We start from the raw sequence: 21,207 nt of genomic DNA, 5'->3' as shown, positions 1-21,207 counted from the left end.
GGAGGAGTGGACACCAGCTGCTTTTATATTTCCAGTATGAGAAAATGATTCGTAAAAACTCTGAGAGATGATAGAAATGACCACACAGTGAGTGAAAGTTTAATCCAGGATAAAGTTAAAAATCACACAACACCAGATTACAGTCCAACAGCTTTATTTGGAAGCACTAGTTTTAGAAGAGCTCCGAAAGCTACTTGGACGATAACCTGGTATTGTGTGATTTTGAACTTTGTCCTCCCCAGTCCACCACAGGCTCCTCCACGTCATCATCCGAGATAGTCATCATGGATTTCTTAAGGGAAGGTCGTGTCTGATGAAGGTGACTGATTTTCTTTGAAGGATAAAGAATGGATGGAGTGTATCCGATGTAGATCAACCTGATGATAAGAAGTACCATACGATGCAGTATTTATAGCAAAAGGATTACAGTTTCATGCAGCTGAAATGATATATTAAACACATTTAGTTTAAGCCTTTCATCTTGGATAATGGGTTTGCCAGTTTCCGTTCTTTAATATAAGAACCTCAGAACCTCTTTTAAGCTACGTTGTCGAGATAACTTCAGGTTGTCTAACAAGAGATGCCATCTCAGTTCCGACAATGCATTAAAGGTGTGAGGTTAAAGTCTGTCAGTGTCCCAATATTCAGTCAGACTGGTTCTAGCCTCCCAGTCGGAGAGCACTTCAGTGCTCTGGGCCTTTTGGTCTCGGACCCCTGGGTGACAATCCTCCAAGGCAGACTATGGGACAGCCAACAATGCAAAGTGGCCAAGCAGAAGCTGATAGTCAAGTTCGGTACCCATGGGGATGACTTTAACTGGGCACTTTGGTTCATGTCACACGACACGTGACAACACTGCACTGTATACTATTTCACCGACACTCACAAGTACACGCACACACACACACACAAAAGCACACTCCTACCGACCCACACACACATGCATACCCTCTCTCAAACACAAGCTCTCTCTCATCAACTCACTCAAACACTTCCACATTCACAGCCACTCACGCACCTTCTCACAAACTGATACCCCAGTACACTCACACACATGCACCTACACACACTCTCACAGACCCGCATATCCCTACATGCACACACATACACAGACACACACACACAGCCACCTACACCCACACATGCACCCACACACACAGACACCCACTCACACAGACACCAACACATGCAGCCACACACATAGACAGACACACACACACAGCCACACATACCCACACATGCACTCACACACAGACACACAGACAGGACACACACCCACACATGCACCCACACACACACATGCAGCGACACCCACACACAGACCCACACACACACACAGTGATTCCGGGTTCTCATGACTCTAAGCTGGAGACTATCATTGCCTGCAGACCCGACCTTCATCCTCCCACCACACCATGAAGGTTAACACTTGGTCATGCCCTTACACAGCCGTCCGTGCCCTCCCTTGACCCCGTTCTTTCCATCTTTCCCACCGCCCCTCCATGCCCCTCAACCTCCTTCCTGCGCTGGGTTGCTCTGACATTGTCAATTTCACGTCCTACGTCAATTTCACTTCCTATGTCAATTTCACCGCACTACGTTTTCTTTTTCCCCTCACGAACCGGGATCACCCTACTCTGTGCTTGCTGACCCCACCCCCTACGTGTGCCCTCCCGGATAGCGCTTTGTGTTTCGTTCGACACGCGGGAGTAGCTGCGGACGTTCTGCTTAAACCTGAGCGGATAACACTGTTCTGCTCGGAGACAGGGAGGTCTGCAGATGCTGGAGCCCGAAACATCGATTTCCCTGCTGTGCGTTTCCAGCAGCACACTCTCAACACTGTTCTGCCAAGTTTCTGAGAATTTCAAAAGTTTTAATTGTGTGATGGTTTCACGGTTGCCCTTAGATTTTCTTGCTAATTTCGTTATTGATTGATTTCAGATGATGAGAAATCCGAAATGCTGCTTTGTGTGTAAGTGAGGCGGGGCATCATGAGACCAACCCTCACAGTAAATCTCAATTCTACCATTTCGCTGCAAAATTTCGAACCAAACTACAACAAAATTTAGAGTCAAGAACTATTATTGTACATCAGCTGATTTGTCGGGCGTTGTGGGCTGTTGTGATGGTGGTATAGTGGTGAACAGAGTTGCCTTCCAAGAAGTTGTCTTGGGTTCAATTCCCAGCCATCGCAAGCTGCCAACTTTAAACCACTCAACAATAAAACACAAAAAGAGCCGGTGCATTCAGTGGTAATTAAACACTTCCATCTGCCAGACCTTTGTAGTGAAACCACAATTTTGAAGTTGATGTTGCGCCCTAGCGGATTCAGGAGTCAGGTCAATACATGGTTCAAATCGACTGGAGTCAGGGCAGCATTCCTTGGTTTTTCATTTTATTTCAAAAGAAATGTTTCCGGATTTCACTCCTTTCAACATAACTCTCAGGTTTTTTTGTGAAATACAGCTTAATATCAAGTGAAATGTGGGTGGGAAGTTCACAAATATCCAAAGAACATTATTTATTACATCGAATCGGTAATTTTATTTTTTAATTGAAATGTACACCAATCTGATTGTGTCGTGCACAGACAGAATCTGTTTTGCTCACTTCATTCACCCGGACAGACTCTTGAGTATTTCTGCGGGTTGGTTGCAATTCCCACTTGTGGCCAGTAGTGGTCACTAACTTGTGGAACAATGAAGTTCCCTGATCAGAGAGAATGAGAGAACAGACAATAATTGTTGCCCTTGTGTTGGATGGTGCAGGTCAGAAACAAAAGACTGCACCATGTTCTTCGCAGACTGCAACACATTGTCGCTGAGGATGCGCACCTCGCCAAGACCTTCCCTCTGCCTCCACTGCTCAGCTTTAGATCGCCACCAAACCTGAAACAGATCATTGTTCACAGCAAACTGCCTAGCCTTCAGGACCACATTGACCATGACACCATATAACCCTGTCAGGGCAGCTGCTGCAAGATGTGTCAGAGTGTCAACACAGATACCACCATTGCACGTGGGGACACACCCACCATGTACGCGGCAGGTACTTGGCCAAAATTGTCTATCTCATAAGATGCAGGCAGCCTCAATGTCACGTAGAGATGGAAGTGCTTAATTACCACTGAATGCACTGGCTCTTTTTGTTTATTATTGTTGAGTGGTTCAAAGCTCAGAGCATGCGATAGCGGGGAATTGAACCCAAATCAACGGCTTGGAAAACAGCTATGCTCACCACTATACCATCATCGCGACAGCCAGCAGCGCCCAAGAAATCAGCTGATGTGCCATAATAGTTCTTGACTCTAAATTTCGTTGTTGTTTTGTTGGAAATTTTGCAGTGAAATATTAGAATTGAGAAGTCATCAAAGACCGAGTTTTACTGAGTGGATCGGTCTCCTGATGCCCCGCCTCACTTTTTAATACACACAAAGCAGCATTTCGGATTTCTCATCATCTGAAATCAATCAATAACAGAAATAGCACGAAAATCCCAGGGCAACCCTGGAACAATCACACAATTAAAACTTGTCAAGTTCTCAGAAAGGTTCACCGGACCGAAACGTGAACTCTGATTTCTCTTCATACAGCTTTACCACCGACTTCGGGTTTGGTTTCTGATTTACAGCGTAGACATAGTCATCGAGATAGAGATGTACAGCTCGGAAACAGACCCTTCGGTCCAACCTGCCCATGCCGACCAGATATCCCAACCCAATCTAGTCCCACCTGCCAGCACCCGGCCCATATCCTTCCAAACCCTTCCTATTCATATACCCATCCAAATGCCTCGAAAATGTTGCAATTGTACCAGCCTCCGCCACTTCCTCTGGCAGCTCATTCCACACACGTATCACCCTCTGGATGAAAGCGTTGACCCTTTGGTCGCTTTTATATCTTTCGCCTCTCACACTAAACCTATGCCCTCTAGTTCTGGACTCCCCGAACCCAGGGAAAAGACTTTGTCTATTTATCCTATCCATGCCCCACATAATTCTGCAGTTCTTTCAGTTTCTAAAACTTCTCAAGAGTTTTCTTAGAAAACAAAAACGGCAAAAACAGAGGAACCATTAGACTGAGGCCACGCTGCAGTAATTGTGGAGAGGAGGGAATTCCGGCTAACAGTTCGGGAAGCAGAACCCTCTCGAGGAATATGTATTAATTTGAAGTTCGATCCCGTTGATAGATTTGCAGGTTTCTCTTTTACTTTGTAGAAGAGGGGGAGGTGTCAGTCAGCAGTAAGGGGTTTTCACAGCAGGGCATAATTTGGAGATGCCAGTGTTGGACTGGGGTATAGAAAGTTAAAAATCACACAACACCAGGTTATAGACCAACAGGTTTAATTGGAAGCAATAGCTTTCGGAGCGCTGCTCCTTCATCAGGTGGTTGTCCGAAATCGAGAGCTTCCAATTAAATCTGTTGGACTATAACCTGGTGATGTGAGATGTTTAACTTCACAGCAAGGGGTAGTCATGGGCAGCTGTTTAGTGAAGGTCGCTTCCACTGATGTGGGAAGGCAGTGCACGCAAAACCCTCCCTGCCCTAGATAGGTAACCTGAACCAAGATGGGCTTTCCAAGGTCAGGGGGTGCAGAGTGCTGAGGCCGCTGTCATAATTTAGTTCCCATGGGTCCCAAGTCCTTGGGATGCAGTGGCGCCTTAATGATGAATGGGATTGTGTGGAACCGAGACAGGGTCGTGGCAGAACAGTGTCGAGAGTGTGTTGCTGGAAACGCACAGCAGGGAAATCGATGTTTCGGGCTCCAGCATCTACAGACCTCCCTGTCTCCGAGCAGAACAGTGTTATCCGCTCAGGTTTGAGCAGAACGTCCGCAGCTACTCCTGCGGGTCCAACGCAACACAAAGCGCTATCCGGGAAGGCAAACGTAGGGGGTGGGGTCAGCAAGCACAGCGTAGGGTGATCCCGGTTCGTGAGGGGAAAAAGAAAACGTAGTGCGGTGAAATTGACATAGGAAGTGAAATTGACAAAGGACGTGAAATTCACATTGTCAGAGCAACCCTGCGCAGGAAGGAGGTAGAGGGGCATGAGGGGCGGTGGGCAAGATGGAAAGGACGGGATCAAGGGAGGGCACAGACGGCTGTGTAAGGGCATGAACAAGTGTTACCCTTCATGGTGTCGTGGGGGGATGAAGGTCGGGTCTGCAGGCAATGATAGTCTCCAGCTGAGAGTCGTGAGAACCCGGAATCGTTGTGTGTGTGGGGGGGGGGGGACCGTGTGTGTGTGTGTGTGTGTGTGTGTGTGTCTGTGTGTGTGGGTGCATGCGTGTGTGTGTGGCTGCATGTGTGTGTGTGTGGGTGCATGTGTGGGTGTGTGTCCTGTGTGTGTGTGTGTCTGCGTGTGTGTGTGCATGTAGGGATATGCGGGTCTGTGAGAGTGTGTGTAGGTGCATGTGTGTGAGTGTACTGGGGTATCAATTTGTGAGAATGTGCGTGAGTGGCTGTGAATGTGGAAGGGTTTGAGTGAGTTTATGAGAGAGAGCTTGTGTTTGAGAGAGGGTATGCATGTGTGTGTGGGTCGGTAGGAGTGTGCTTTTGTGTGTGTGCGTGTACTTGTGAGTGTCCGTGAAATAGTATACAGTGCAGTGTTGTCACGTGTCGTGTGACATGAACCAAAGTGCCCAGTTAAAGTCATCCGCATGGGTACCGAACTTGACTATCAGCCTCTGCTTGGCCACTTTGCATTGTTGGCTGTCCCATAGCCTGCCTTGGAGGATTGTCACCCAGGGGTCCGAGACCGAAAGGCACAGAGCGCTGAAGTGCTCTCCGACTGGGAGGCTAGAACCAGTCTGACTCAAGATTGGGACACAGACAGACTTTAACCTCACACCTTTAATGCATTGTCTGAGCTGAGATGGCATCTCTTGTTAGACAACCTGAAGTTATCTCGACAACGTAACTTTGAAAAGGTTCTGAGATACTTATATTAAAGAACGGAAACTAGTAAACCCATTATAAAAGATGAAAGGCTTAACCTAAATGTGTTTAATATATTATTTCAGCTGCATGAAACTGTAATCCTTTTGCTATAAATACAGCATCTTATGGTCCTTCTTATCATCAGGTTGATCTACATCGGATAAACTCCATCCATTCTTCATCCTTCAAAGAAAATCAGTCACCTTCATCAGACACGACCTTCCCTTAACAAATCCATGATGACTATCTCGGATGATGACGTGGAGGAGCCTGTGGTGGACTGGGGAGGACAAAGTTCAAAATCACACAATACCAGGTTATCGTCCAAGTAGCTTTCGGAGCACTCCTAAAACTAGTGCTTCCAAGTAAAGCTGTTGGACTGGAATCTGGTGTTGTGTGATTTTTAACTTTATCCTGGATTAAACATTCACTCACTGTGTGGTCACTTCTATCATCTCTCAGAGTTTTATCGAATCATTTTCTCATACTGGAAATATAAAAGCAGCTGGTGTCCACTCCTCCTATTTCTGACCTGCACCTAAAACAATAACATTACCGATTCGATATGAGAAATAACGTTGTTTGGATATTTGTGAACTGTCCACCCACATTTCACTTGATATTAGGCTGTAGGTCACAAAAAACAAAATGAGAGTAATGTTGAAATGAGTGAAATCCGGAAACATTTCTTTCGCAATAAGATGGAAAACCAAGGAATTCTGCCATGACTCGTGTTTCTTTGAACCGTGCTCGACTTGACTCCTTAATCCTCCTGGGGACATCCTCAACTTCAAAGTTGTGTCTGCACTCCAGAGGTCTGGCAGACTCAATGTGATGTGCAGACGGAGGTGTTTCATTCCCACTGAATCGATCGGCTCTTTTGGTTGTGGACTGGTGTTAAAAAGCACTGCTTGCGATGGCCGGGAATCGAACCTGGGTCCACAGCTCGGAAGGCAGCTATGCTCACCACTATACCACCATCGCTACAGCCAAAAGCGCTCTAGAAATCAGCTGATGTGCCATAATACTTCTTGACTCTAAATTTCGTTGTTGTTTTGTTGGAAATTTTGCAGTGAAATATTAGAATTGAGAAGTCATCAAAGACCGAGTTTTACTGAGTGGATCGGTCTCCTGATGCCCCGCCTCACTTTTTAATACACACAAAGCAGCATTTCGGATTTCTCATCATCTGAAATCAATCAATAACAGAAATATCACGAAAATCCCAGGGCAACCCTGGAACGATCACACAATTAAAACTTGTCAAGTTCTCAGAAAGGTTCACCGGACCGAAACGTGAACTCTGATTTCTCTTCATACAGCTTTACCACCGACTTCGGGTTTGGTTTCTGATTTACAGCGTAGACATAGTCATCGAGATAGAGATGTACAGCTCGGAAACAGACCCTTCGGTCCAACCTGCCCATGCCGACCAGATATCCCAACCCAATCTAGTCCCACCTGCCAGCACCCGGCCCATATCCTTCCAAACCCTTCCTATTCATATACCCATCCAAATGCCTGGAAAATGTTGCAATTGTACCAGCCTCCGCCACTTCCTCTGGCAGCTCATTCCACACACGTACCACCCTCTGGATGAAAGCGTTGACCCTTTGGTCGCTTTTATATCTTTCGCCTCTCACACTAAACCTATGCCCTCTAGTTCTGGACTCCCCGACCCCAGGGAAAAGACTTTGTCTATTTATCCTATCCATGCCCCACATAATTCTGCAGTTCTTTCAGTTTCTAAAACTTCTCAAGAGTTTTCTTAGAAAACAAAAACGGCAAAAACAGAGGAACCATTAGACTGAGGCCACGCTGCAGTAATTGTGGAGAGGAGGGAATTCCGGGTAACAGTTCGGGAAGCAGAACCCTCTCGAGGAATATGTATTAATTCGAAGTTCGATCCCGTTGATAGATTTGCAGGTTTCTCTTTTACTTTGTAGAAGAGGGGGAGGTGTCAGTCAGCAGTAAGGGGTTTTCAAAGGAGGGCATGATTTGGAGATGCCAGTGTTGGACTGGGGTATAGAAAGTTAAAAATCACACAACACCAGGTTATAGACCAACAGGTTTAATTGGAAGCACTAGCTTTCGGAGCGCTGCTCCTTCATCAGGTGGTTGTCCGAAATCTAGAGCTTCCAATTAAATCTTTTGGACTATAACCTGGTGTTGTGTGATGTTTAACTTCACAGCAAGGGGTAGTCATGGGCAGCTGTTTAGTGAAGGTCGCTTCCACTGATGTGGGAAGGCAGTGCACGCAAAACCCTCCCTGCCCTAGATAGGTAACCTGAACCAAGATGGGCTTTCCAAGGTCAGGGGGTGCAGAGTGCTGAGGCCGCTGTCATCATTTAGTTCCCATGGGTCCCAAGTCCTTGGGATGCCGTGGCGCCTTAATGATGAATGGGATTGTGTGGAACCGAGACAGGGTCGTGGCAGAACAGTGTCGAGAGTGTGTTGCTGGAAACGCACAGCAGGGAAATCGATGTTTCGGGCTCCAGCATCTGCAGACCTCCCAGTCTCCGAGCAGAACAGTGTTATCCGCTCAGGTTGAAGCAGAACGTCCGCAGCTACTCCTGCGGGTCCAACGAAACACAAAGCGCTATCCGGGAAGGCAAACGTAGGGGGTGGGGTCAGCAAGCACAGCGTAGGGTGATCCCGGTTCGTGAGGGGAAAAATAAAACGTAGTGCGGTGAAATTGACATAGGAAGTGAAATTGACAAAGGACGTGAAATTGACATTGTCAGAGCAACCCTGCGCAGGAAGGAGGGAGAGCGTCATGGAGGGGCGGTGGGCAAGATGGAAAGGACGGTGTCAAGGGAGGGCACAGACGGCTGTGTAAGGGCATGAACAAATGTTACCCTTCATGGTGTTGTGGGGGGATGAAGGTCGGGTCTGCAGGCAATGATAGTCTCCAGCTGAGAGTCGTGAGAACCCGGAATCAGTGTGTGTGTTGGGGGGGGGGGGGACCGTGTGTGTGTGTGTGTGTGTGTGTGTCTGCGTGTGTGGGTGCATGCGTGTGTGTGTGGCTGCATGTGTGTGTGTGTGGGTCCATGTGTGGGTGTGTGTCCTGTGTGTGTGTGTGTCTGCGTGTGTGGGTGCATGCATGTGTGTGTGAGTGGGTGCATGTGTGGGTGTGTCTGGCTGTGTGTGTGTGTCTGTGTGTGTGTGTGCATGTAGGGATATGCGGGTCTGTGAGAGTGTGTGTAGGTGCATGTGTGAGTGTACTGGGGTATCAATTTGTGAGAATGTGCGTGAGTGGCTGTGAATGTGGAAGTGTTTGAGTGAGTTTATGAGAGAGAGCTTGTGTTTGAGAGAGGGTATGCATATGTGTGTGAGTCGGTAGGAGTGTGCTTTTGTGTGTGTGCGTGTACTTGTGAGTGTCCGTGAAATAGTATACAGTGCAGTGTTGTCACGTGTCGTGTGACATGAACCAAAGTGCCCAGTTAAAGTCATCCCCATGGGTACCGAACTTGACTATCAGCCTCTGCTTGGCCACTTTGCATTGTTGGCTGTCCCATAGTCTGCCTTGGAGGATTGTCACCCAGGGGTCCGAGACCGAAAGGCACAGAGCGCTGAAGTGCTCTCCGACTGGGAGGCTAGAACCAGTCTGACTCAAGATTGGGACACAGACAGATTTTAACCTCACACCTTTAATGCATTGTCTGACCTGCGATGGCATCTCTTGTTAGACAACCTGAAATTATCTCGACAACGTAACTTTGAAAAGGTTCTGAGGTTCTTATATTAAAGAACGGAAACTAGTAAACCCATTATAAAAGATGAAAGGCTTAACCTAAATGTGTTTACTATATCATTTCAGCTGCATTAAACTGTAATCCTTTTGCTATAAATACTGCGTCTTATGGTCCTTCTTATCATCAGGTTGATCTACATCGGATACACTCCATCCATTCTTTATCCTTCAAAGAAAATCAGTCACCTTCATCAGACACTACCTTCCCTTAACAAATCCATGATGACTATATCGGATGATGACGTGGAGGAGCCTGTGGTGGACTGGGGAGGACTAAGTTCAAAATCACACGATACCAGGTTATCGTCCAAGTAGGTTTCGGAGCACTCCCAAAACTAGTGCTTCCAAATAAAGCTGTTGGACTGTAATCTGGTGTTGTGTGATTTTTAACTTTATCCTGGATTAAACTTTCACTCACTGTGTGGTCACTTCTATCATCTCTCAGAGTTTTATCGAATCATTTTCTCATACTGGAAATATAAAAGCAGCTGGTGTCCACTCCTCCTATTTCTGACCTGCACCTAAAACAATAACATTACCGATTCGATATGAGAAATAACGTTGTTTGGATATTTGTGAACTGTCCACCCACATTTCACTTGATATTAGGCTGTAGTTCACAAAAAACAAAATGAGAGTAATGTTGAAATGAGTGAAATCCGGAAACATTTCTTTCGAAATAAGATGGAAAACCAAGGAATTCTGCCATGACTCGTGTTTCTTTGAACCGTGATCGACTTGAATCCTTCATCCTCCTGGGGACATCCTCAACTTCAAAGTTGTGTCTGCACTCCAGAGGTCTGGCAGACTCAATGTGATGTGCAGACGGAGGTGTTTCATTCCCACTGAATCGATCGGCTCTTTTGGTTGTGGAGTGGTGTTAAAATGCACTGCTTGCGATGGCCGGGAATCGAAGCCGGGTCAACTGTTTGGAAGGCAGCTATGCTCACCACTATACCACCATCGCTACAGCCAGAACCGCTCTAGAAATCAGCTGATGTGCCATAATAGTTCTTGACTGGAAATTTCGTTGTTGTTTTGTTGGAAATTTTGCAGTGAAATATTAGAATTGAGAAGTCATCAAAGACCGAGTTTTACTGAGTGGATCGGTCTCCTGATGCCCCGCCTCACTTTTTAATACACACAAAGCAGCATTTCGGATTTCTCATCATCTGAAATCAATCAATAACAGAAATAGCACGAAAATCCCAGGGCAACCCTGGAACGATCACACAATTAAAACTTGTCAAGTTCTCAGAAAGGTTCACCGGACCGAAACGTGAACTCTGATTTCTCTTCATACAGCTTTACCACCGACTTCGGGTTTGGTTTCTGATTTACAGCGTAGACATAGTCATCGAGATAGAGATGTACAGCTCGGAAACAGACCCTTCGGTCCAACCTGCCCATGCCGACCAGATATCCCAACCCAATCTAGTCCCACCTGCCAGCACCCGGCCCATATCCTTCCAAACCCTTCCTATTCATATACCCATCCAAATGCCTGGAAAATGTTGCAATTGTATCAGCCTCCGCCACTTCCTCTGGCAGCTCATTCCACACACGTACCACCCTCTGGATGAAAGCGTTGACCCTTTGGTCGCTTTTATATCTTTCGCCTCTCACACTAAACCTATGCCCTCTAGTTCTGGACTCCCCGACCCCAGGGAAAAGACTTTGTCTATTTATCCTATCCATGCCCCACATAATTCTGCAGTTCTTTCAGTTTCTAAAACTTCTCAAGAGTTTTCTTAGAAAACAAAAACGGCAAAAACAGAGGAACCATTAGACTGAGGCCACGCTGCAGTAATTGTGGAGAGGAGGGAATTCCGGGTAACAGTTCGGGAAGCAGAACCCTCTCGAGGAATATGTATTAATTTGAAGTTCGATCCCGTTGATAGATTTGCAGGTTTCTCTTTTACTTTGTAGAAGAGGGGGAGGTGTCAGTCAGCAGTAAGGGGTTTTCACAGGAGGGCATGATTTGGAGATGCCAGTGTTGGACTGGGGTATGGAAAGTTAAAAATCACACAACACCAGGTTATAGACCAACAGGTTTAATTGGAAGCACTAGCTTTCGGAGCGCTGCTCCTTCATCAGGTGGTTGTCCGAAATCTAGAGCTTCCAATTAAATCTGTTGGACTATAACCTGGTGTTGTGTGATGTTTAACTTCACAGCAAGGGGTAGTCATGGGCAGCTGTTTAGTGAAGGTCGCTTCCACTGATGTGGGAAGGCAGTGCACGCAAAACCCTCCCTGCCCTAGATAGGTAACCTGAACCAAGATGGGCTTTCCAAGGTCAGGGGGTGCAGAGTGCTGAGGCCGCTGTCATCATTTAGTTCCCATGCGTCCCAAGTCCTTGGGATGCCGTGGCGCCTTAATGATGAATGGGATTGTGTGGAACCGAGACAGGGTCGTGGCAGAACAGTGTCGAGAGTGTGTTGCTGGAAACGCACAGCAGGGAAATCGATGTTTCGGGCTCCAGCATCTGCAGACCTCCCTGTCTGCGAGCAGAACAGTGTTATCCGCTCAGGTTTAAGCAGAACGTCCGCAGCTACTCCTGCGGGTCCAACGCAACACAAAGCACTATCCGGGAAGGCAAACGTAGGGGGTGGGGTCAGCAAGCACAGCGTAGGGTGATCCCGGTTCGTGAGGGGAAAAAGAAAACGTAGTGCGGTGAAATTGACATCGGAAGTGAAATTGACAAAGGACGTGAAATTGACATTGTCAGAGATAACCTGCGCAGGAAGGAAGGAGAGGGGCATGGAGGGGCGGTGGGCAAGATGGAAAGGACGGGGTCAAGGGAGGGCACAGACGGCTGTGTAAGGGCATGAACAAGTGTTACCCTTCATCGTGTCGTGGGGGGATGAAGGTCGGGTCTGCAGGCAATGATAGTCTCCAGCTGAGAGTCGTGAGAACCCGGAATCAGTGTGTGTGTGGGGTGGGGCCGTGTGTGTGTGTGTGTATGTGTGTGTGTGTGTCTGCGTGTGTGGGTGCATGCGTGTGTGTGTGGCTGCATGTGTGTGTGCGTGGGTGCATGTGTGGGTGGGTGTCCTGTGTGTGTGTGTCTGCGTGTGTGGGTGCATGCATGTGTGTGTGTGGCTGTGTATGTGTGTGTCTGTGTGTGTGTGTGCATGTAGGGATATGCGGGTCTGTGAGAGTGTGTGTAGGTGCATGTGTGTGAGTGTACTGGGGTATCAATTTGTGAGAATGTGCGTGAGTGGCTGTGAATGTGGAAGTGTTTGAGTGAGTTTATGAGAGAGAGCTTGTGTTTGAGAGAGGGTATGCATGTGTGTGTGAGTCGGTAGGAGTGTGCTTTTGTGTGTGTGCGTGTACTTGTGAGTGTCCGTGAAATAGTATACAGTGCAGTGTTGTCACGTGTCGTGTGACATGAACCAAAGTGCCCAGTTAAAGTCATCCGCATGGGTACCGAACTTGACTATCAGCCTCTGCTTGGCCACTTTGCATTGTTGGCTGTCCCATAGTCTGCCTTGGAGGATTGTCACCCAGGGGTCCGAGACCGAAAGGCACAGAGCGCTGAAGTGCTCTCCGACTGGGAGGCTAGAACCAGTCTGACTCAAGATTGGGACACAGACAGACTTTAACCTCACACCTTTAATGCATTGTCTGAGCTGCGATGGCATCTCTTGTTAGACAACCTGAAGTTATCTCGACAACGTAACTTTGAAAAGGTTCTGAGGTTCTTATATTAAAGAGCGGAAACTAGTAAACCCATTATAAAAGATGAAAGGCTTAACCTAAATGTGTTTAATATATCATTTCAGCTGCATTAAACTGTAATCCTTTTGCTATAAATACTGCGTCTTATGGTCCTTCTTATCATCAGGTTGATCTACATCGGATACACTCCATCCATTCTTTATCCTTCAAAGAAAATCAGTCACCTTCATCAGACACTACCTTCCCTTAACAAATCCATGATGACTATATCGGATGATGACGTGGAGGAGCCTGTGGTGGACTGGGGAGCACAAAGTTCAAAATCACACAATACCAGGTTATCGTCCAAGTAGCTTTCGGAGCACTCCTAAAACTAGTGCTTCCAAATAAAGCTGTTGGACTGTAATCTGGTGTTGTGTGATTTTTAACTTTATTTTGGATTAAACTTTCACTTACTGTGTGGTCACTTCTATCATCTCTCAGAGTTTTATCGAATCATTTTCTCATACTGGAAATATAAAAGCAGCTGGTGTCCACTCGTCCTATTTCTGACCTGCACCTAAAACAATAACATTACCGATTCGATATGAGAAATAACGTTGTTTGGATATTTGTGAACTGTCCACCCACATTTCACTTGATATTAGGCTGTAGTTCACAAAAAACAAAATGAGAGTAATGTTGAAATGAGTGAAATCCGGAAACATTTCTTTCGAAATAAGATGGAAAACCAAGGAATTCTGCCATGACTCGTGTTTCTTTGAACCGTGCTCGACTTGAATCCTTCATCCTCCTGGGGACATCCTCAACTTCTAAGTTGTGTCTGCACTCCAGAGGTCTGGCAGACTCAATGTGATGTGCAGATGGAGGTGTTTCATTACCACTGAATCGATCGGCTCTTTTGGTTGTGGAGTGGTGTTAAAATGCACTGCTTGCGATGGCCGGGAATCGAAGCCGGGTCAACTGCTTGGAAGGCAGCTATGCTCACCACTATACCACCATCGCCACAGCCAGAACCGCTCTAGAAATCAGCTGATGTGCCATAATAGTTCTTGACTCGAAATTTCGTTGTTGTTTTGTTGGAAATTTTGCAGTGAAATATTAGAATTGAGAAGTCATCAAAGACAGAGTTTTACTGAGTGGATCGGTCTCCTGATGCCCCGCCTCACTTTTTAATACACACAAAGCAGCATTTCGGATTTCTCATCATCTGAAATCAATCAATAACAGAAATAGCACGAAAATCCCAGGGCAACCCTGGAACGATCACACAATTAAAACTTGTCAAGTTCTCAGAAAGGTTCACCGGACCGAAACGTGAACTCTGATTTCTCTTCATACAGCTTTACCACCGACTTCGGGTTTGGTTTCTGATTTACAGCGTAGACATAGTCATCGAGATAGAGATGTACAGCTCGGAAACAGACCCTTCGGTCCAACCTGCCCATGCCGACCAGATATCCCAACCCAATCTAGTCCCACCTGCCAGCACCCGGCCCATATCCTTCCAAACCCTTCCTATTCATATACCCATCCAAATGCCTGGAAAATGTTGCAATTGTACCAGCCTCCGCCACTTCCTCTGGCAGCTCATTCCACACACGTACCACCCTCTGGATGAAAGCGTTGACCCTTTGGTCGCTTTTATATCTTTCGCCTCTCACACTAAACCTATGCCCTCTAGTTCTGGACTACCCGACCCACGGGAAAAGACTTTGTCTATTTATCCTATCCATGCCCCACATAATTCTGCAGTTCTTTCAGTTTCTAAAACTTCTCAAGAGTTTTCTTAGAAAACAAAAACGGCAAAAACAGAGGAACCATTAGACTGAGGCCACGCTGCAGTAATTGTGGAGAGGAGGGAATTCCGGGTAACAGTTCGGGAAGCAGAACCCTCTCGAGGAATATGTATTAATTTGAAGTTCGATCCCGTTGATAGATTTGCAGGTTTCTCTTTTACTTTGTAGAAGAGGGGGAGGTGTCAGTCAGCAGTAAGGGGTTTTCACAGGAGGGCATGATTTGGAGATGCCAGTGTTGGACTGGGGTATAGAAAGTTAAAAATCACACAACACCAGGTTATAGACCAACAGGTTTAATTGGAAGCACTAGCTTTCGGAGCGCTGCTCCATCATCAGGTGGTTGTCCGAAATCTAGAGCTTCCAATTAAATCTGTTGGACTATAACCTGGTGTTGTGTGATGTTTAACTTCACAGCAAGGGGTAGTCATGGGCAGCTGTTCAGTGAAGGTCGCTTCCACTGATGTGGGAAGGCAGTGCACGCAAAACCCTCCCTGCCCTAGATAGGTAACCTGAACCAAGATGGGCTTTCCAAGGTCAGGGGGTGCAGAGTGCTGAGGCCGCTGTCATAATTTAGTTCCCATGGGTCCCAAGTCCTTGGGATGCCGTGGCGCCTTAATGATGAATGGGATTGTGTGGAACCGAGACAGGGTCGTGGCAGAACAGTGTCGAGAGTGTGTTGCTGGAAACGCACAGCAGGGAAATCGATGTTTCGGGCTCCAGCATCTGCAGACCTCCCTGTCTCCGAGCAGAACAGTGTTATCCGCTCAGGTTTAAGCAGAACGTCCGCAGCTACTCCTGCGGGTCCAACGAAACACAAAGCGCTATCCGGGAAGGCAAACGTAGGGGGGGGGGTCAGCAAGCACAGTGTAGGGTGATCCCGGTTCGTGAGGGGAAAAAGAAAACGTAGTGCGGTGAAATTGACATAGGAAGTGAAATTGACAAAGGACGTGAAATTGACATTGTCAGAGCAACCCTGCGAAGGAATGAGGTAGAGCGTCATGGAGGGGCGGTGGGCAAGATGGAAAGGACGGGGTCAAGGGAGGGCACAGACGGCTGTGTAAGGGCATAAACAAGTGTTACCCTTCATGGTGTCGTGTGGGGATGAAGGTCGGGTCTGCAGGCAATGATAGTCTCCAGCTGAGAGTCGTGAGAACCCGGAATCAGTGTGTGTGTGGGGGGGGACCGTGTGTGTGTGTGTGTGTGTGTCTGCGTGTGTGTGTGTCTGCGTGTGTGTGTGGCTGCATGTGTGTGTGTGTGGGTGCATGTGTGGGTGTGTGTCCTGTGTGTGTGTGTGTGTGTTTGTGTGGGTGCATGTGTGGGTGTGTGTGGCTGTGTGTGTGTGTCTGTGTGTGTGTGTGCACGTAGGGATATGCGGGTCCGTGAGAGTGTGTGTAGGTGCATGTGTGTGAGTGTACTGGGGTATCAATTTGTGAGAATGTGCGTGAGTTGCTGTGAATGTGGAAGTGTTTGAGTGAGTTTATGAGAGAGAGCTTGTGTTTGAGAGAGGGTATGCATGTGTGTGTGGGTCGGTAGGAGTGTGCTTTTGTGTGTGTGCGTGTACTTGTGAGTGTCGGTGAAATAGTATACAGTGCAGTGTTGTCACGTGTCGTGTGACATGAACCAAAGTGTCCAGTTAAAGTCATCCGCATGGGTACCGAACTTGACTATCAGCCTCTGCTTGGCCACTTTGCATTGTTGGCTGTCCCATAGTCTGCCTTGGAGGATTGTCACCCAGGGGTCCGAGACCGAAAAGCACAGAGCGCTGAAGTGCTCTCCGACTGGGAGGCTAGAACCAGTCTGACTCAAGATTGGGACACAGACAGACTTTAACCTCACACCTTTAATGCATTGTCTGAGCTGAGATGGCATCTCTTGTTAGACAACCTGAAGTTATCTCGACAACGTAACTTTGAAAAGGTTCTGAGGTTCTTATATTAAAGAACGGAAACTAGTAAACCCATTATAAAAGATGAAAGGCTTAACCTAAATGTGTTTAATATATCATTTCAGCTGCATTAAACTGTAATCCTTTTGCTATAAATACTGCGTCTTATGGTCCTTCTTATCATCAGGTTGATCTACATCGGATACACTCCATCCATTCTTTATCCTTCAAAGAAAATCAGTCACCGTCATCAGACACTACCTTCCCTTAACAAATCCATGATGACGATATCGGATGATGACGTGGAGGAGCCTGTGGTGGACTGGGGAGGACAAGGTTCAAAATCACACAATACCAGGTTATCGTCCAAGTAGCTTTCGGAGCACTCCTAAAACTAGTGCTTCCAAATAAAGCTGTTGGACTGTAATCTGGTGTTGTGTGATTTTTAACTTTATCCTGGATTAAACTTTCATTCATTGTGTGGTAACTTCTATCATCTCTCAGAGTTTTATCGAATCATTTTCTCATACTGGAAATATAAAAGCAGCTGGTGTCCACTCCTCCTATTTCTGACCTGCACCTAAAACAATAACATTACCGATTCGAAATGAGAAATAACGTTGTTTGGATATTTGTGAACTGTCCACCCACATTTCACTTGATATTAGGCTGTAGTTCACAAAAAACAAAATGAGAGTAATGTTGAAATGAGTGAAATCCGGAAACATTTCTTTCGCAATAAGATGGAAAAACAATGAATTCTGCCATGACTCGTGTTTCTTTGAACCGTGCTCGACTTGACTCCTTAATCCTCCTGGGGACATCCTCAACTTCAAAGTTGTGTCTGCACTCCAGAGGTCTGGCAGACTCAATGTGATGTGCAGACGGACGTGTTTCATTCCCACTGAATCGATCGGCTCTTTTGGTTGTGGAGTGGTGTTAAAATGCACTGCTGGCGATGGCCGGGAATCGAACCCGTGCCAACTACTAGGAAGGCAGCGATGCTCACCACTATACCACCATCGCTACTGCCCGAAGCGCTCTAGAAATCAGCTGATGTGCCATAATAGTTCTTGACTCTAAATTTCGTTGTTGTTTTGTTGGAAATTTTGCAGTGAAATATTAGAATTGAGAAGTCATCAAAGACCGAGTCTTACTGAGTGGATCGGTCTCCTGATGCCCTGCCTCACTTTTTAATACACACAAAGCAGCATTTCGGATTTCTCATCATCTGAAATCAATCAATAACAGAAATAGCACGAAAATCCCAGGGCAACCCTGGAACGATCACACAATTAAAACTTGTCAAGTTCTCAGAAAAGTTCACCGGACCGAAACGTGAACTCTGATTTCTCTTCATACAGCTTTACCACCGACTTCGGGTTTGGTTTCTGATTTACAGCGTAGACATAGTCATCGAGATAGAGATGTACAGCTCGGAAACAGACCCTTCGGTCCAACCTGCCCATGCCGACCAGATATCCCAACCCAATCTAGTCCCACCTGCCAGCACCCGGCCCATATCCTTCCAAACCCTTCCTATTCATATACCCATCCAAATGCCTGGAAAATGTTGCAATTGTACCAGCCTCCGCCACTTCCTCTGGCAGCTCATTCCACACACGTACCACCCTCTGGATGAAAGCGTTGACCCTTTGGTCGCTTTTGTATCTTTCGCCTCTCACACGAAACCTATGCCCTCTAGTTCTGGACACCCCGACCCCAGGGAAAAGACTTTGTCTATTTATCCTATCCATGGCCCACATAATTCTGCAGTTCTTTCAGTTTCTAAAACTTCTCAAGAGTTTTCTTAGAAAACAAAAACGGCAAAAACAGAGGAACCATTAGACTGAGGCCACGCTGCAGTAATTGTGGAGAGGAGGGAATTCTGGGTAACAGTTCGGGAAGCAGAACCCTCTCGAGGAATATGTATTAATTTGAAGTTCGATCCCGTTGATAGATTTGCAGGTTTCTCTTTTACTTTGTAGAAGAGGGGGAGGTGTCAGTCAGCAGTAAGGGGTTTTCACAGGAGGGCATGATTTGGAGATGCCAGTGTTGGACTGGGGTATAGAAAGTTAAAAATCACACAACACCAGGTTATAGACCAACAGGTTTAATTGGAAGCACTAGCTTTCGGAGCGCTGCTCCTTCATCAGGTGGTTGTCCGAAATCTAGAGCTTCCAACTAAATCTGTTGGACTATAATCTGGTGTTGCGAGATGTTTAACTTCACAGCAAGGGGTAGTCATGGGCAGCTGTTTAGTGAAGGTCGCTTCCACTGATGTGGGAAGGCAGTGCACGCAAAACCCTCCCTGCCCGAGATAGGGAACCTGAATCAAGATGGGCTTTCCAAGGTCAGGGGGTGCAGAGTGCTGAGGCCGCTGTCATCATTTAGTTCCCATGGGTCCCAAGTCCTTGGGATGACGTGGCGCCTTAATGATGAATGGGATTGTGTGGAACCGAGACAGGGTCGTGGCAGAACAGTGTCGAGAGTGTGTTGCTGGAAACGTACAGCAGGGAAATCGATGTTTCGGGCTCCAGCATCTGCAGACCTCCCTGTCTCCGAGCAGGACAGTGTTACCCGCTCAGGTTTAAGCAGAACGTCCGCAGCTACTCCTGCGGGTCCAACGAAACACAAAGCGCTATCCGGGAAGGCAAACGTAGGGGATGGGGTCAGCAAGCACAGCGTAGGGTGATCCGGGTTCGTGAGGGGAAAAAGAAAACGTAGTGCGGTGAAATTGACATAGGAAGTGAAATTGACAAAGGACGTGAAATTGACATTGACAGAGCAACCCAGCGCAGGAAGGAGGTAGAGCGTCATGCAGGGGCGGTGGGCAAGATGGAAAGGACGGGGTCAAGGGAGGGCACAGACGGCTGTGTAAGGGCATGAACAAGTGTTACCCTTCATGGTGTCTTGGGGGAATGAAGGTCGGGTCTGCAGGCAATGATAGTCTCCAGCTGAGAGTTGTGAGAACCCGGAATCAGTGTGCGTATGGGGGGGGGGGACGGCGTGTGTGTGTGTGTCTGCGTGTGTGGGTGCATGCGTGTGTGTGGCTGCATGTGTGTGTGTGTGGGTGCATGTGTGGGTGTGTGTCCTGTGTGTGTGTGTGTCTGCGTGTGTGGGTGCATGCATGTGTGTGTGTGTGGGTGCATGTGTGTGTGTGTCTGGCTGTGTGTGTGTGAGTCTGTGTGTGTGTGTGCATGTAGGGATATGCGGGTCTGTGAGAGTGTGTGTAGGTGCATGTGTGTGAGTGTACTGGGGTATCATTTTGTGAGAATGTGCGTGAGTGGCTGTGAATGTGGAAGTGTTTGAGTTAGTTTATGAGAGAGAGCTTGTGTTTGAGAGAGGGTATGCATGTGTGTGTGGGTCGGTAGGAGTGTGCTTTTGTGTGTGTGCGTGTACTTGTCAGTGTCCGTGAAATAGTATACAGTGCAGTGTTGTCACGTGTCGTGTGACATGAACCAAAGTGCCCAGTTAAAGTCATCCCCATGGGTACCGAACTTGACTATCAGCCTCTGCTTGGCCACTTTGCATTGTTGGCTGTCCCATAGTCTGCCTTGGAGGATTGTCACCCAGGGGTCCGAGACCGAAAGGCACAGTGCGCTAAAGTGCTCTCCGACTGGGAGGCTAGAACCAGTCTGACTCAAGATTGGGACACAGACAGACTTTAACCTCACACCTTTAATGCATTGTCTGAGCTGAGATGGCATCTCTTGTTAGACAACCTGAAGTTATCTCGACAACGTAACTTTGAAAAGGTTCTGAGGTTCTTATATTGAAGAACGGAAACTAGTAAACCCATTATAAAAGATGAAAGGCTTAACCTAAATGTGTTTAATATATCATTTCAGCTGCATTAAACTGTAATCCTTTTGCTATAAATACTGCGTCTTATGGTCCTTCTTATCATCAGGTTGATCTACATCGGATACACTCCATCCATTCTTTATCCTTCAAAGAAAATCAGTCACCTTCATCAGACACTACCTTCCCTTAACAAATCCATGATGACTATATCGGATGATGACGTGGAGGAGCCTGTGGTGGACTGGGGAGGACAAAGTTCAAAATCACACAATACCAGGTTATCGTCCAAGTAGCTTTCGGAGCACTCCTAAAACTAGTGCTTCCAAATAAAGCTGTTGGACTGTAAT

General features: G+C 47.0%; 3 non-coding genes across 3 annotated transcripts; all 3 read right to left on the bottom strand.

Moving 5' to 3' along the window:
- Positions 1–6,850: 6,850 nt before the first annotated feature.
- On the bottom strand, positions 6,851–6,922 carry trnag-ucc (transfer RNA glycine (anticodon UCC)). The gene has a single exon. It is a non-coding gene; the product is annotated as a tRNA-Gly (tRNA).
- Positions 6,923–10,587: 3,665 nt separating this feature from the next.
- On the bottom strand, positions 10,588–10,659 carry trnag-ucc (transfer RNA glycine (anticodon UCC)). The gene has a single exon. It is a non-coding gene; the product is annotated as a tRNA-Gly (tRNA).
- A 3,643-nt stretch (positions 10,660–14,302) lies between these two features.
- On the bottom strand, positions 14,303–14,374 carry trnag-ucc (transfer RNA glycine (anticodon UCC)). The gene has a single exon. It is a non-coding gene; the product is annotated as a tRNA-Gly (tRNA).
- Between the last annotated feature and the right edge of the window lie 6,833 nt (positions 14,375–21,207).

The sequence above is a fragment of the Chiloscyllium punctatum genome, chromosome 15 (genome assembly GCF_047496795.1).
Source record: "Chiloscyllium punctatum isolate Juve2018m chromosome 15, sChiPun1.3, whole genome shotgun sequence".
Taxonomy (NCBI): domain Eukaryota; kingdom Metazoa; phylum Chordata; class Chondrichthyes; order Orectolobiformes; family Hemiscylliidae; genus Chiloscyllium; species Chiloscyllium punctatum.
This window is presented reverse-complemented; position numbering and strand designations above follow the sequence as displayed.